The sequence below is a fragment of the Lissotriton vulgaris genome, chromosome 8 (genome assembly GCF_964263255.1).
Source record: "Lissotriton vulgaris chromosome 8, aLisVul1.2, whole genome shotgun sequence".
Lineage (NCBI taxonomy): Eukaryota > Metazoa > Chordata > Amphibia > Caudata > Salamandridae > Lissotriton > Lissotriton vulgaris.
Window position 1 is genome coordinate 1,369,538,977 of NC_141696.1, and position 15,747 is coordinate 1,369,554,723.

General features: G+C 46.9%; 2 protein-coding genes across 3 annotated transcripts in view; one reads left to right on the forward strand and one right to left on the reverse strand.

Moving 5' to 3' along the window:
- Positions 1 to 15,747, reverse strand: part of DNAJC28 (DnaJ heat shock protein family (Hsp40) member C28) — a 42,211-nt gene that overhangs the window by 11,928 nt on the left and 14,536 nt on the right. Inside the window, exon 1 of one of the 2 annotated variants that reach the window (XM_086935330.1) lies at positions 13,471 to 13,892. The exons of the other annotated variant lie outside the window; for it this stretch is intronic. The gene's annotated coding sequence lies outside the window, so the exon portion shown is untranslated. Of the gene's footprint in view, positions 1 to 13,470; positions 13,893 to 15,747 lie in introns of those variants that run through there. 2 annotated transcript variants of the gene reach the window in all.
- Positions 14,215 to 15,747, forward strand: part of LOC147698758 (trifunctional purine biosynthetic protein adenosine-3-like) — a 376,225-nt gene continuing 374,692 nt past the window's right edge. The window contains exon 1 of the mRNA XM_086935329.1: positions 14,215 to 14,461. The gene's annotated coding sequence lies outside the window, so the exon portion shown is untranslated. The remainder of the gene's footprint in view (positions 14,462 to 15,747) is intronic.

The window sequence follows — 15,747 nt, forward strand, 5'->3', positions numbered from 1 at the left end:
ATTGGGGATGTCTTTAATGGTGTAACTGACCCAACCCTAGACTGCACAATCTAAGCCACCGGAACTCGAGTTCTCACCCCATTAGCGGACTTTTTGAATTCGATGGGACTGACTGACCTTTGGCGGAAACAATATCCATTAGACCGCACGTATTCCAATTTCTCTGGGGCACATAGAGTCTATTTCTTTGACCCGGCGGGGGAGAGACGAACAGTGCACAGGGTGGAATACCTTGCAAGGGCATTTCAGACCACTCATCATTGTGGCTGAAAGTAGGAGGCAGAGGTAGCAGGCAACGATCGGACTGGAGACTGAACTCCTTGGAGCTCTGGAACAAAACAGTAGCGGAAGTGATAAGACAGTAGACTGAGCTATATTTTCAAGAGAACGAAGGCTCGTGGCCTCAACTATCACTCTCTGAGAGGCCTATATGACAGTGATCAAAGGTAGGGTGCAAGATGTAATAGCACAGATACGTAGGGATGAAACTCGCCAAATAGAAACCCTAGAGAACAAGCTCCTGGAACTTGACAGAAGCATTACCCCTGATACCAGGGGCCACCCTCCTAAGACAAATAGCAGTCACTCGCAGGGAGCTGCGGGTTCTAACAGAAAGGGAGGTACAGACCCAAATCCAGGCCACACATCACAGACTCTATGATTCAGGAGATAGAGCTGGGAGGCTGAAGGCCTGGCTGGGCAGGAGAGAAAGGGAGGCGAGGCGAGCTGGCTGGCACAGATCCAGGAGTCAGAAGAACGACATATAACTGCACACACCATAGCGGCAGCATTTGCACACTTCTACATGGAATTATATGCGGTTAGGCCAACAGCAGATGAAATACAGATAACAGAATATCTCTTTTTTTTGATTTTCAAAAAAACCTTTATTGGTAGTTGAGAGCGTGAACACAGCTCTATGCCTACAACCATGGTATGGGCGGCAGCGCTTAAGTGATTATTAGGCAACAGTCAATAAGAACAATAATCAGTGAGTATTAACACAGCAAGCCGCCTACAACCACTTCGGGCCGGCCGCGTTTAAATGAATTTCAATATGACAGTTACGTGCATTGATAATAGGGCACAAACAAAACTCTCTGAAAAACATTGAAATGCGCTATAAGTCATAATACTGGAGCGCGTAGTTACCGTCCATCATCCGGCACAGCCCCTCACACTGAGAAATGCCACTCAGCTTATATAACCACATGTAATTCTGGTCAAATGAAAAATGGAAGGGAATGTCGAGGAGCCCCTTATAGTCATAACCCCTCGCTAGGGTTCCCACAGTTACTGACGATCACATCATTTAAGCAGTGTCCCCAGGGTCAGACAACCTATGGTGTGAGCTGAATAGTAGCAATACACAATTATCTACACAGTGGCATGTGAATGGGCCTTCTCCGTGGAGTTCCACAACAAGTAAGATGTAAGTGGTGACCATATGTCTCTGGGCCAAGAAGTACTGGGTAAAAGCTCAACATAAAGAGCAGACTGTTCTTGGCAATAAACCATATCATTAAGCCAATCCTTAAATGTGGGTGCCCTTCCCCTGCCCCATCGACAGGCTATCCGTCTTTTGGCCATCAATAATGCAAGTGCTGTATAGCGGCGGTGCGCCAGTGGAACCTTTTTGACATAGCTTAGCAGAGCAAGCAGCGGCGTGGCTTCCATGTGCGTATTGGTCATCTGATTGAGTACTGTAAAGACGTGTCCCCATTATTCACGTATGGCTGGGCAGTCCCAGGACAAATGTAGAAAATCAGCTCGCGGCGCGTGGCACCTATCGCATCTATCTGTATCGCGCAGGTGGTGTCTATGCATACTGGCCGGAGTGTGGTACAGTCTGTGCAGGTATTTATAGTGTATGATTCTAAGCCGGCTGCTGTCTGATATACGCTCAGTTTGCGAACACAATATTCCCATTGCTCCTTTGTTACTTCAGCTCCCAACTCCTCTCCCCATTTAGAGCTTGACGGTGAATCCTCTACATTGTGTCGAGCATGTGTTACACGATAAATCAGTGAAACTAGTCGCCTAAGCGAAGGGTGCTGCAACAATACCTGCAATGGCGGGAGCAGTGGAGGTTCAGCGGGGAAGTCAGCATATAGTGACCTCACTCCCTGTTTGAGGCATATATATAAAAAGATGTCAAGTGGAGTACAATGTGTACATGAAATACACTATTGGAATCATGAAATTGACCATTCTCATATAGGTTCCCCCACGTTGTGATGGACGTGCGTGTCTGTAACTTGAGAAAGATGGCTTCTTGTAAAAGGGGTATGCCTGGATGATATGCCAATGGAAGCAGCGGCGAATAAAGTAAGGGAGAGTCAAAGAGTTGCGCAATCCTCTGCCATGCCGTGATCGTGCCATTTACAGTGGTCTGCGTGCGCTCTCGGGCATTCAAGACCATGTATAGGGCCCCCTCTATAGGTATGGGGTGTACCAGCCAATGTTCAGCCGCCAATTGCGGCATATACCTGGACAGCTTAATCCAAAAATATAAATAGTGTGCCTGGGCGCTAATGTAATAGAGCTCAAAATCTGGGATGCCAAACCCACCGACTCATAAGGCCTGGTGAGGACAGACCATTTCAATCTGGCCCGTTTGCCTCCCCACACCAATCGGATCATTTCAGATTTGAGGGATGCAAAAAAATGCCGCCCCAGAGAATATGGAATATTTAAAAACAAATACAGCAACTGGGACAAGATCACCATCTTTATCAGTGACGCTCTACCTGCCATAGAAAGCGGGAGCGCTATCCAGCGATGCGAGATAGCGCTACCCCATAGTTAAGTCTCATAATTTCTTCCTTGTTTCTGGTGATTCCGATCCCCAAGTATCTTAGCTCCTCCTCACACCATTCCAAAGGATAGTCTAGAGGAAAACGTGTCACCGCGTCCGTCAGTGGGAAGAAACAAGACTTACCCCAGTTTATCTTGACCCCGGACAGTCTGCCGAAGACAATGAATTCTCTCAATAGGGTGTTCAAGTTATGTTGTGGCTCCCGCACGTATAGGGAAATGTCATCAGCATACATTGAAATTAATATATGTCTCATGTTGCATTGCAGGGCCATGGCGTTGTGATGCTGTCGCAGTCGTGCCACCAACGGCTCCGTTGCCAGGGCGAACAACAACTGGGACAATGGGCACCCCTGTCATGTACCCCTAGTAATCAAGATTCTGTTGGACAGCTGTCCATTGATAAGCATCCTTGCTCCTGGTTGATGATACAAGAGGCGTATCCAAGACAAAAAAAGAGGTGGGAAGCCTGTTCGTGTCATTATTTCAAAAATTTACTTCCATTCGATAAAGTCGAAGGACTTTGTGGCGTCCCTAAAAATCGCAGCCAAATGTAATTCAGGGGCAACGTTATGCATCAGTGTAAAGAGAGTTCTCAAGTTATGGGAGGTAGATCTGCCAGGGGCAAACCAGACTGGTCTGGTAATATCAGATGGTCCAACAGAAGGCTCACTCGGTTAGCGGTGAGTTTTGCTAAGATTTTGGCATCACAATTAAGAAGGGAGAGCGGTCGGTACGATCCGCATAAATGGGCTGGTTTGTCTGGCTTCAACAATGAAATAATGAGTGCTTCTCTCATTGAGGGAGGGAGAGAGCCAACTTCTAAAGATTCTTCGTAGACTTCGCGAAGAATTGGGGCTAGCAAATCTATATAAGTTTTAAAGAATTCAACAGGTATGCCATCCATTCCTGTGGCTTTTCCGGATTGAAGGTCCATTTTGGCCTCTCGCACTTCGTCCAGTTCAAACGGTGCGCATAGGAATTCCCGATACACGTCATTCAGCCAGCCAAGAGCCACATCCCCCAGGTAGGCATCCAAATCTAGGTCTCGGGAGCCAATGGTGGTGTACAGGGTTTCGTAATGGCTAGTAAAGCCGGCAAGTATACTCGCAGTGTCGCAGCAGCGCGTTCCGTCTGGCCTTTCCATCTCTACCACATAGTTAGAGTAACGCGGTTTCAGGAGTATATCCGCGAATGTTTTACCAGGGCGCTCTCCGTCTCCATAACGACGAGCCTGCCAGTGTTTACCCCTGAAGTGTGTTTCCCTCTGCGCCTCTTCCCCTACCATAACTATCTGGCAAGGTATCCGGGGGGGATTCCCTGTGGGGGCTTTATCCAGGTGGCAACACACTTGCCCCTCGCTCTCGGAGCTTGCGCAGCAGATGCTGCGGCTTCAACGAGCATACAGGGGGCCTGGCGAGTCAGCTTCTAGCAACCCAGGGGGACACCTGACCATGTTTACACATATTTCAACAGCATTGATCCCCAGCTCATTTGATACTACTCACAGTCACCAAGGCTCAATTAGAGAATGGCTACAGTTCAAAACACTTTACTGCTCTTCACCATCCGCGCCCTCCATCGGCGACCGCCGAGCTTCTTCCTCTCTTTCCTCAGGGCGAGCTGAGTGCTTGAGGTGTTTAAGGAACTCGTCTACCTGCTGTGGTTTTGTAAAGAAACTTTGCCGACCTTGATGAGTGACTCGCAGCCGTGCCGGGTAAAGGAGGGCATAGTCAATTTGTGCTTTACGCAGCTTTGCTTTAACTTCAAGGAACTTCCGCCTCTCCTCTTGAACCATAGGTGTGAAGTCCGGAAACACAGTGAAGGAATGTCCATCATAAGACAGTGACTGCTTGCCATGTGCTGCCCTCAGCGCCACATCTCCGTCCCTGTAGTTTAAGAGTCTAGCAATTATAGGTCTCAGAGTGGCTCCCGGTTTGGATCTAGGGCCCAGAGATCTATGTGCCCACTCTACAATAAATTGGGGATAGAAGGCTTCCGACCCTATTGCCGCCAATAAAAAAAAATCGACATACTCTTCCATGCGACCTGTATTGGTCGACTCCGGAATTCCTAAGATGCATACGTCTGCTTCTCGCTTCCAAATCCTCGTTCTTGGAAGCTATAACTCTTAGCAGGTTATCCATTCTAGAGAGCTACGAGGTATGTCTGGCAGCCACGTCATCCGAGTCAGATATGCGCCACTCCGCCTCCGCAATCCGCTCTTCGTGCACGTCCATTTTGTGGACTATAGCATCCATGCGCGAGGACATCCTGTCCACCTTGTCCGCTATCGTGGCAAAACCCTGGTGGACCTCCCGCAAAATGTCCTGTATTTTATGACGGTGCCCTGCCAGGCCTAGATAATAGTCCCTGATACAGGTGGGTGGTGGCTCCTGCAGTAGGGGAAAAGGGCGCAAAGGCATTGAAGCTGCTTCTCTGCTGCGTTATGAAGTCCCCCCTTGGCGGTGCAAGCACAGTACTATGGCGGTGACACACTGCGGTGTTAGGTAAAGTAGGCGCCAAGCACACTGTGGTTCCCCAATGCAGAGGGCCCTCTCAATCCCTAGGACCAATGCAGGCACGTCGGGGGGGGTCAGGCCAAAGGATAGCAGTGTCACCACCCGAGGGGGGGCCTCCTCCGATCCAATCCGGCAGTTGAGCCCACTACGCAGGGATTGTTCGCTACAGGGCAGGCAGCAGAGTCCGGTAAGCCCGAGCTATATGCTCCACTTGTGGCTGCAGCGGTAGGCAGTGGGGCAAGCCGGTGTCAATGAACTGCTCCTGTTGCCCAAAGGATTCCAGTAGTCAGGCCGTCAAAGTGACTCCCAGAGCTCGCCGCGGCATCACAGACCCCCGGCAAAAGGATGTGTGGGGGGGCGGGCGTGCAGGGACTCTGGCCTGGAGGCCTCTTGGGGGCAGTTGATTCCCCCCCACTTACCGCCGGCCCCAGTGTGCCTCCGATGATCTTCTACAGCTCACCGTGCCCGGGGGAGTCCACCGCCGATGCTGTAGCGGCCATAGACACTCAGGCCGAGTCGCGGCCGGCCGCGTCAGTCCCGGGCGCAGAGGTCTACTTCACTCAAGGCTTGCGCCCTTGTGCGGCGCCACGCACTTGCGTGATCGCCACAGCCGGCGTCTGCGCAGGGCAGGTTCCACAGTCCGCACCCGCTGAAGACCTCCAAACGGTCAACAGACACAGCGCACCTCCGATCGGGCTAAGATTCGGCCAGCAGATGCTAGAAGGTATACCGATCGATCGCTGTCTTTAGGAACCCCGAGGGTGCCAATTAGGAGGATAAATTCAGGACTGGAGTCGCCGGGCGGTGAGAGCTTCATGTAGTGGCAGCCATTCGCTAGTGCGCTACCTAGCGCCCACAGATAACAGAATATCTCAGTAGAATAGATACCCCTACCTTGCAGCGAGAGGATAGGGCAGCCCTGGAGACAGAAATTACCCTGACGGAAGTGCAGGACGCCATAAATAGGCAAAAAACAGGGAAGGTTCCTTGACCAAATGGGTTACCAGTGGAATTTTTCAAGCAAAATGCTTACTTGCTGGCCTCTCATCTCCTAAATCTCCTAAAAATGTTTCAGACGGCTCGAGAAGAGGGATCGCTGCCGTCAAACTTGCGCAAGGCCACAGTGCTGGTCATACTAAAGCCAGGTAAATCCCCAGAGAACTAGGGATCCTACCACCCAATATCATTACTAAATATAAAAACAAAGATCTTGGCATCTATCCTAGCGGCACAACTTTTAACGGTTATTATATCATTGATCCACTGTGACCAATCAGGCTTTATGTCTGGCCGAGCTACGCGTTCTAATCTCCGTCGACTTGACAATATTCTAGACACGGTGAAGGACAGATCTACCCCGCAGATGCTCCTCTCATTGGATGCAGAGAGGGCCTGCTACACAGAGGACGAAAGAGGCCTGGAAGGGGGCGGAGCGACAGATGAAATGGGACAAGAGACTAACTAAAGCCACACCACTGTGGGAGGGTAGGCGGTTGTCTGAATTGACGAAACTACAGGGCTTCAAGAAATGGAACACAGTCTGGATCATGGCCCTAGGCGACATAATCAAAGGGGGGTCCTCATCACCTTCGAGGATCTCCAAGCCAAATGTCAACTGTCAGATACGCAACAATATAAATATTTACAATATGAACATGCTTGGAGAGCATAAAAACCTGACATTACAGATATCCCAGAATATGCACCACTAGAAGGTAGACTGTTGCAACCGGAGATGCCCTCAAAGGCAGTCTCCTGGACATACAGAACCCTAATAAATAACATCACTGACAGACTGTTACCCCTTAAGTGTAAATGGGAAGAAGCAATGGGCACGTTAGAAGACATTGATTCGGAGGCAGCGTTGATGCATCCAATGGGAGTGTGGGGGGGGTCGCAATTAAGCTCCGGTTAAGATTAATACAATTTAAAATCCTGTGCAGGTGTATTATGACAGGGCGAGACTCCACGCAATGGGTAGGGCAGAAACGCCTAACTATCTTCGCTGTAAAACTGATCCATGCACCTATATACATACACTATGGGAATACCAGCAGGTACAGAGATACTGATCACGAATAATGAAGGAATTAAGTGACATATTAGACACACAGATTCCTAGGGACCCCAAATATATTATCCTGGGCATCCCTCCAGAGATCGATCTCCCAAGATACAAACTCCTGCTGTGCAACCTGGGACTCATATTTGCAAAAAGAGTCATCGCCAAGCACTGGGGAGGGGAATATTTGCAGATTATGGCGGAATGGCGCACCAGCATTGACTTGTATATGGGGGCTGAGAAAACTACCTACAGAGCAAGAGGATGTCCCCAAAAATTTAAGAAAATCTGGCAGCCTTGGCTACAATATTATAACCTAGAGATGCAGGGAGTTGAGATCGGCGATGTGCACCCCACTACACAAGACCCATAAGTGAACGGTGGAATATCCAATTTTCTAAGATTGTTCAATCTGGGTGGGCAATACCTAATCTAGGGAGAGTGAGGAGGGTAGGAGTTGGGGCGAGAAATACTCATTATGCAATTTCTGTATCCCTGAAAGTAACAATTGATTATAACAATGTCAAACTTGATGTGTATAAGACTCATTTTTTTGGCTGATGTTTAAAAATAAAAACAGTTTAAAAAAAAGTATGTATTCCCTACCAAGAATTGACCCTGGATGGGAGTAATTATGATTACTGTTTGTGGGACTTAAGCATACATATTTGCTTACCTTACTTGATTGTGTAATATATTTCACACTCTCCTTATCCCTCATGCTATGAATATCTCCCAACTCTGATTCTTAAGCAATTTAATTAAAGTAGTCAACAATTTTCAAATTTACTTTATACTTTCCCCACAGCATCTTCTATCCTTAGCCCTCAACTATGTCCACTATATGTTCTTCTTCATTTGTGACACCTCTTTGCCAATTGGCATTAGATGTTTCTCTGAAGGAAAGACGGCAGGGAGTAGATATCGATCACAGACCGGCAAAAGGTGTGCTTTTGGTTCCTGTGGTGTGATAAGTGTGCCCTCATGCATCTAAAGCCAATATAAAACCGGGCGAAGTTGTATGCCGCCAAACACACGAAGAAGGCACAGATTTGGCACACATCCAGCTCCCACTCCAAGTCGAGGTCTGTCTCAATCCCATTCTTTGGGCCGCTCCTGCGACCAATCAATTTCGTAGTATAGGATGTATAGGATACCACTTATACCCGAGGGTGCCAAGGGGCTGTAGCAGACAAAGAGTAGACAGAAAAGAAGCGCACAAACAACAACCTAGGACGAGAAAAGCCAGGTTTTCAGACGTTTTTTTTAAAACCGGATACAATGCTTTAAGTCCTCCTGCAGATCTATGTCCACACACAAGCATAAAAAAGTAAAAATAGGGAAGCAGGACTCAACTCAGCCCCGGCATTATGCCTCCAAAGAGAAGACACACGGGCGTCAAAATATAAATTGCACTCCTCTGAGATCACCGGCTACGGTACGGATTCCTCAGTTGGTCCCGCAGCAAATTGAGGTCTTCTAAGAAGCCATGCTGCACAGTACCCGGAGGTCACTCCCCTGCGCCATTTGTCCCCTTAGGACTCATTTTCGGGCCAGTACCGACTCAGGTATGGACTTCCACACCGGCTCTACAACTGACGCTGTTTCCTGCCACCACAATGCCAGAGAATGATCCAGTGCAAACACCCATGTCAGACCTCAAACTGACATCAGTCTAAGCTTGACCGATTTCACATTGCAAAATTTCGAAAGTGTAACTAGTCATTATGCAGCCTGACTCTAACCCGGTTCCTTTACTGCATCATAGCTATCAGCAGATGCACCACTATAATTTTGGTTCTGACCATGATCCTGTGCAAGAGCAGGGTGCATCCACGGATGTTAATGATGATGAGGGGGACAGTTTGTTCCCCCCTCATTATACCCAAAATATATTACACCTTGATTTACAGAAGTCGAGCTTGATATCTCTACTGAGACAGGTCTTGACTCACCACATGCGCCACCAATGGAAAAGAGTGCCTCATTAGCAGTAGTGGTTCATAGGGCATCTGAGGTATTAGAATTACAACTGCCCTGACAGACGTGTCACCGCTGAGTAGGGAAGTCAGCTGAGGGAGGTGGCGATCAGAGGACTCTTGTCTCCAGAGGAGGGTCAACTCCACATCAATCTGCTGGAGCTGTGGTCCTTATGTCTGGATCTAAAGGTCTTCCTGTTGTCCATCAAGGAGAGCATGGTGCAGGTTCTCACAAGGGACTCCTGTACACCTTTCTGCCTATACCTCGAGTTCTGAATAACATCAGCAGTGAGCAGACCCAAGTCATCCTAATTCCCTGTATTGGGCAAGGAGAGTATGGTACCAGAACACCTGTACATGAGTATCTGTCCTCCCATCAGGCTGCCACTTCACAAGAGCCTCCTGTCTCAGCAAAAGAGCTGGGTCCTCCACCTGTATCTACGCAACTTACAACTTCTTGCATGGAGATTGTATGACAGCAATTAACTGCATTCAACTTACCACCAGAAGTGGTGGATGCCATCCTCATCCTCAGATGCCCTTTCACAAAATCCACTTATCCCAGGCACTGGGAAAAATGTATAACTTGGTATTGTGTACTCATTTTTTACCCCTTACAGGCAAAGCTACTTTTGTTTGTTTTATCTTTATCCCAGCAAGGCCTTGCTGTGGGCACTATCAAAGGTCATGTGCAGGCCTGTTCTACATTTGCTGGACCAACTATCCTTTTTCATATTACCTGTTGTGATGAGATTTATTAACGGTTTGACACCCATTCTTCCATGCAATTTGTCATGCCACAGTTGGATGGTAACTTTGAGTTTCGTCACGTGTACACCCTTCGAGCTGATTCTGGTCTTGCGGCACCTCTTTACCTGGAAGATGGTCTTCCTCGTTGAGGTTTGGAGGTGAAATTCCACTCTACTTGCGGAGTTTGCAGAGTTTTTTCCACTCTACGTATCATGTGGAGTTCTGAAAAACTCCGCTCCGCGTAGTGGAGCACAGCTTTTACCTCGCTCGCTCTCGCCAACGTTGAGTTGGCGAGCGCGAGCGGGGAAAATCTTACTCCGGACCACCTCCTGGCGAGATTTCCCAACACAGGCAGTCACGGATGGTCGCTAACGCTCACGTTGAGAAACCTTCTGTTCGCATTGAGGAAACTGCCCCTCGAGTAGAACATCTACTCAAGCAGCAGAAAGAAGCAGCACCCTCTTGCACTGTGCATGGTGCAGTGCACGCTGATTTTCCAGTGCTAAAAATCTGCGCAAACGTCACGACCTAATGCATTATGCGGCGGAGTTTTTTGGTCACTTTGCGGAGTTCTGGCTAACGAAAGTCAGCGAACTCCGCCCATGCTTAGTTACGTCAGCTTGTCACCTGAGTGAGCTTGAGGCTCTTTCAGTGCAAATGCCCAACAACACCTTTTTCCCCATGGAAATTGGTGACAAGGACTTGGGCGGCCTTCTTACCAAAAATTGTGAGTCCCTTCCATGTTAAACAAACCATCACCCTACCACCATGCCTTACTCCACTAAACCCTCAACAGAGAGGAGGGAAGATGCACCGGTTTCTATTCCAAAAGAGCTTTAAGCTTTTACATAAACGGCACAAGGCTCATCAAGTGAAAGATCAATTTTTTGTGGGGTTGCCTGCAACAAAGAAAGGGAAGGTTGAGCAGAAGAGGACATTAGTCCTCTGCACTGGGATCTGCTATACACTGATGAAGAAGCAGCCCCAGAAGGTCAGAGGTCAGAGGTACTGCTTTGGTATCTAGTCTAAGGTGAGGAATCGTGGGTTAGAAGTATCCAACAGAAGAACAAGTTACTTATGCTCTTTTTGGTGGATATTAACCACAATTTCCTCACTGCCCTTTCACCTTCCCGTTCTGTGGAGTGGCCTCTTTTCTTTTTACATCTAAAAAGGTCCCTATTTAGTATTCAACACATAGCTACCAACAATGTTATTCTTAAAACACACTTTATTGGTTTTACTTGGTTTCTGAAGTCATACATAGTGTCAGGTAGTTGGTATAGTATACCATGCATTATTTCATGTACAAACATCGGTATTTAGCCATTGGAAAGCAACTCGTACCATTACGTGCATTATACATTACATAAGCATTCCTTGGGTGGCATCAAGAAAATAACTAGGCATGCTTGCAAGTGCATTTAACATAACTCCTAAACTTCTAAAACACACAGCTACCAACAAGTGTTCACATGCTGCCTCTGAGGGAGAGGAAAGGGTAAAGATAAGAAACTGAAGTCAGCTTGTTTGCTTATGTGCAGTACACAGGAGCACTGCTATAAAACAATCTCTGGATCCAGTGGCGGCTGGTGACATTTGAAAGTAGTGGGGCGTAAAAGTTTGAGGTGAGTGCTCGGTGGCGAGTGAGCCTAGTGAGTGAGTCTGACTGCCATAAGGTGGGTTTGTGGGGTCCTTCTCGCCATTTTTGTAATCAAACTGACTATCCCCAGAGCTAAACTAACCCAGCCTATCAGTATTCAGATGCTGATTAAGCCGATGTGTAATATCTGAAAAAACTCCAGGTGACAATGGTGAACACTGCACAGAGATGGTGCCCTGACTACCGAAGCGCACACGGTAATGGATAGACACACAATGCATGCACATGTGAGGTATTTGGCCACTGTGGGTAACATCAAAAGGAATGGGGGCGATTGACAGCCTGAAAACAGGCAACATATGCAGGGAACAAGCCCCAAGGCATCCTATATGACCCAAGAACACCACCCAGCATGGATGCAGCAATATTGTAGTACACATGCAAAATTAGTAGCAGATGAAGAGAGCAGTGCCTGAATAAACAAAAAACAGTAATAAAGACATTCATGAACGAAATTAATGAATTTACCAACCATGAAAGAAACACTAAAATGCTAATTTAAAGGGTACGACTCCAGTCCATAGCATCCGAGCACCTCGCAGAGCATGTCACTACCAGTGACATCACACAGCCGGTCCTTACCAAGGCTGCACACGCACACCCCACCTCTTAAAGTTCAATAATCTGCATAAACTAGAATCATTGAGGGAAAACAAACCATGTGACAACACCATGTTAATTTTTAAATAATTCTCTCTGTGGTATTTTAGAACAAGTCCTTGCGTGCAGGTTTGTGTAACTGTGCAGTTTTGTTTACATTCCACTCGCAAAAGAAACGGAACTAATAAGCTCTCTGATTTGTACATTTAACTTCCACACACCGTGGCACAGTATGACCCCAACTCCCAGTGCACCAAGCATATCAAGGTGTCCTGCAGCACCTTGATCTCCTGGGCCAGAGTGGCGAAGAGCACCTGCAGCACGGGAACCATGTTCAGAGCAAATAAAAGACACGAGCGAGCAATGAGTTTACCGCTGCAGTAGTTCTAATTAACTGCGCTGTAAGACTGTGCGGGTGAGAAGGCAATATTAGAGGGGGCGAGAGAGCAAACAAGGGTTGTATCCTGAACAATGCGAGCCTATGCAAAAACAGTTTTCTGCAGGTGCATTTATGTGATTTATGCTCTAATCACAAACCCTTTTTTATGATCAGCGCTGGTGTGCAGATTACCTTTTCATCAGTTAGTTAACATTTCAAACGGTTCCTAACTGAGAATATACTTAAAAAATAGAAATACCTGTTTTCTGCCATATTCTCAGTAAGGAAACACTATCATGAAAATTGCACTAACGGACAAATTGCTGGGGCAAAAATCATAGGAACTCCGCTGCAAGTGTGGCACGAGAGGAATTCAAACCTATTGTTGCCCACGCGCACTCTAGTCTCTTCATGGTCTGGCCTCCCAGAGGTGTTTGGTAGTAAGAAGGGAGTGTGACCGGAGACAGCTGCACAGGTATGGGGAAGGAACATCAGCTGTCATGAACGAAGGAATCGGCACAGACAGTTTGAACGTCAGGCCAGCTCCAAGGGCGGCAGAAGTTTAACCACGTACAGTACACATATTTATATACCCTTATTAAAGCAATTTTAATACTGCAAAGTAAACAGCATTACAGCCCAATCCCACCCAACAGGGATTTGAAATGGTAAACAGTACACTTTTGATGTGGTTTTTTTACCTTCTATTTTTACACACGGGCGGCTGCCTGCTTCAGCGTCTCTGAGGCCATTAGGCCAACACTGACAGTGCTGCCTTGCTGCGGGCTTGCTGTGAGGCCAGGCCCGGGCCTGAGCGTGGCATGTAGTCAGAGAGATGACGAGTGACATGGTGGTGGTCAGATTGGGAATGAGGAATAAATACCACCACTCGTCTCAACTGCACCATCCACACTTCGATCTTCGTCGTCCTGGAGGCAAATATACGCAGGAGCTGGAAGTAGATTTAAACTCCAGCGCGGCAACAGGAGTAGGGGTCCATCACTGCAAGGCATCATATTAAAGCCCTGCAGTGATTGGTCACGAACATTGGAGCCTCAAAAGATCTCTCCTATCCTCGCGTTGCCTTCTGTTCACCAGAGATCTGGCAGTCAGCCTCCAACCCACGCACGGCAGCACCATCATCCTCGTTAACTCAGCCAATCCTGGCGCAGCATAACATCGCCACTGCGCCAGGATTGGCTAAAGTGCAGGGCTAAAACTGCCCATAATGAGACCCGGCTCCCCCGGGTCTCTGTCTGTGTGACAGCTAAGGGAGGAGGAGGAGGGAAGGGGCTATTGCCTGTGTGTGCATGCGTGGGCAAGTCATAATAATGACTTGTCCTAAATGCGCACACTGCTGCCTGCCACAGACGCTGATATTCACAGTGAGTCACACGCGGCACTGCCGCAGGCCCGCCCCCCACGATCGCGATGATGTCACGATTTGTGACTCCGGCCTCAATTATGACTGCACTGTTGTTTATTCTGTGCGCGCTCATAATTGTACTTTATACTTTTTACTTTTTGCGCAGTGTGCTGTGTGCAGTGTGTCAGACCAGTGACAGCAGTGACGGTCGTCCATGGCTAGTGGGGCTACGCCCCAACGCCCCCAATGGACGAACCGCCACTGTCTGGATCCAGCCTGGTGCTGAGTGGATATTCTAAGGCGAGGAATTTGGGGTTACACCGAAGGTAAATAATTGTCTGTTTCTTTATTAATAGAAACTTCAGATTGAAACTGAACTATATATTAATTTATAGAACTTGGCTATTTATTTATTCATGCGTTCAAGAGGTAAAGTTATTTATATTAATTTAGAAAATTTGCTGAACTGGAGTATTTATATGAATATTTATTCAATGTTTTATTTTTAACTGCTAATGCTGCTAACATTTTGCATTATTAATGTTTGAGGGTATTTTTCACACCACATTGCTTTATATAAATGTTGTAATGATTACATATGTGAATTTGTCATAAAGCATAAGTGACTATGTAGAAGGAGTGCTAAAGGAAATGTAGAGAATTAATTTGAGGCTGTCGTTTACATGCACTTCGGTATTTGCATAGAAACGTGCCCTTGGTTTCATTGTTCTTATGTGGAAAGGACTCAGGTTGAATTCCGTTCAAACTAGCTGAGAGAGTAAAACTACCACTTTTGTATTAGATCCCCACTGCCAAGAACAAATCAAATAAGAAGGTTATAGGTGGAGTTCAGAAGTGGGCTGCAGACTTAACTAGAGCTACCACCTTAGACTCAACTGAGTCCATACATAGACTATTAAAGGACCTGCTAAACAAAATGGTAACATCACTCTTGAGACCTAGCTTAGAAGGTGCTAGGTTACTGTTAACTAGATAGCAGAAAAGATTAATGCGCAGAAGAGTCGAGAACTGATAAATTGTTTAACTGCAGAAAAATCAGAAGGCATAATTTAAACATGGATTGCCAAAGCATAAATTACTAAAATATGAAAATTCATTCAGAACAAAAATTAAAAGTGATGGAAGGGGAAAATTCAGACACATCAAAAGGGATTCTGTACCCAAAATTGGTAGTAGACCTGATGGGAGATGTACGAGAATATAGAGGTATCTAAGAAACCAGGAAAATTAAATTACCAAAGACAGAAAGGTCATGTTAAAATGAATACCATAGAATAACATATATCGGACATATACCGTTCTACTTAAGATTCATGCCCAGGGCTTTGTGGAATATTAAAACGTATTTTTCTTGGGGAGAGTTGTCTACCCTACACGCGCATAACTACAAAACACTTCCCGCGTATGCCACATTGTGTTCATAAACTTTTCATATATCCATATACTGATGTCTTATTGTAAAGCGTTCCATCTCTCACTCATTTTCGCTTCAAATTCATGCATAGCAACCAAAGCACAGTAAAAGGACAACTGGTCCTCCCGCGCATCGAAACTACCTAAAAAGACCACATGACAGACTCAGCTGTCTTGT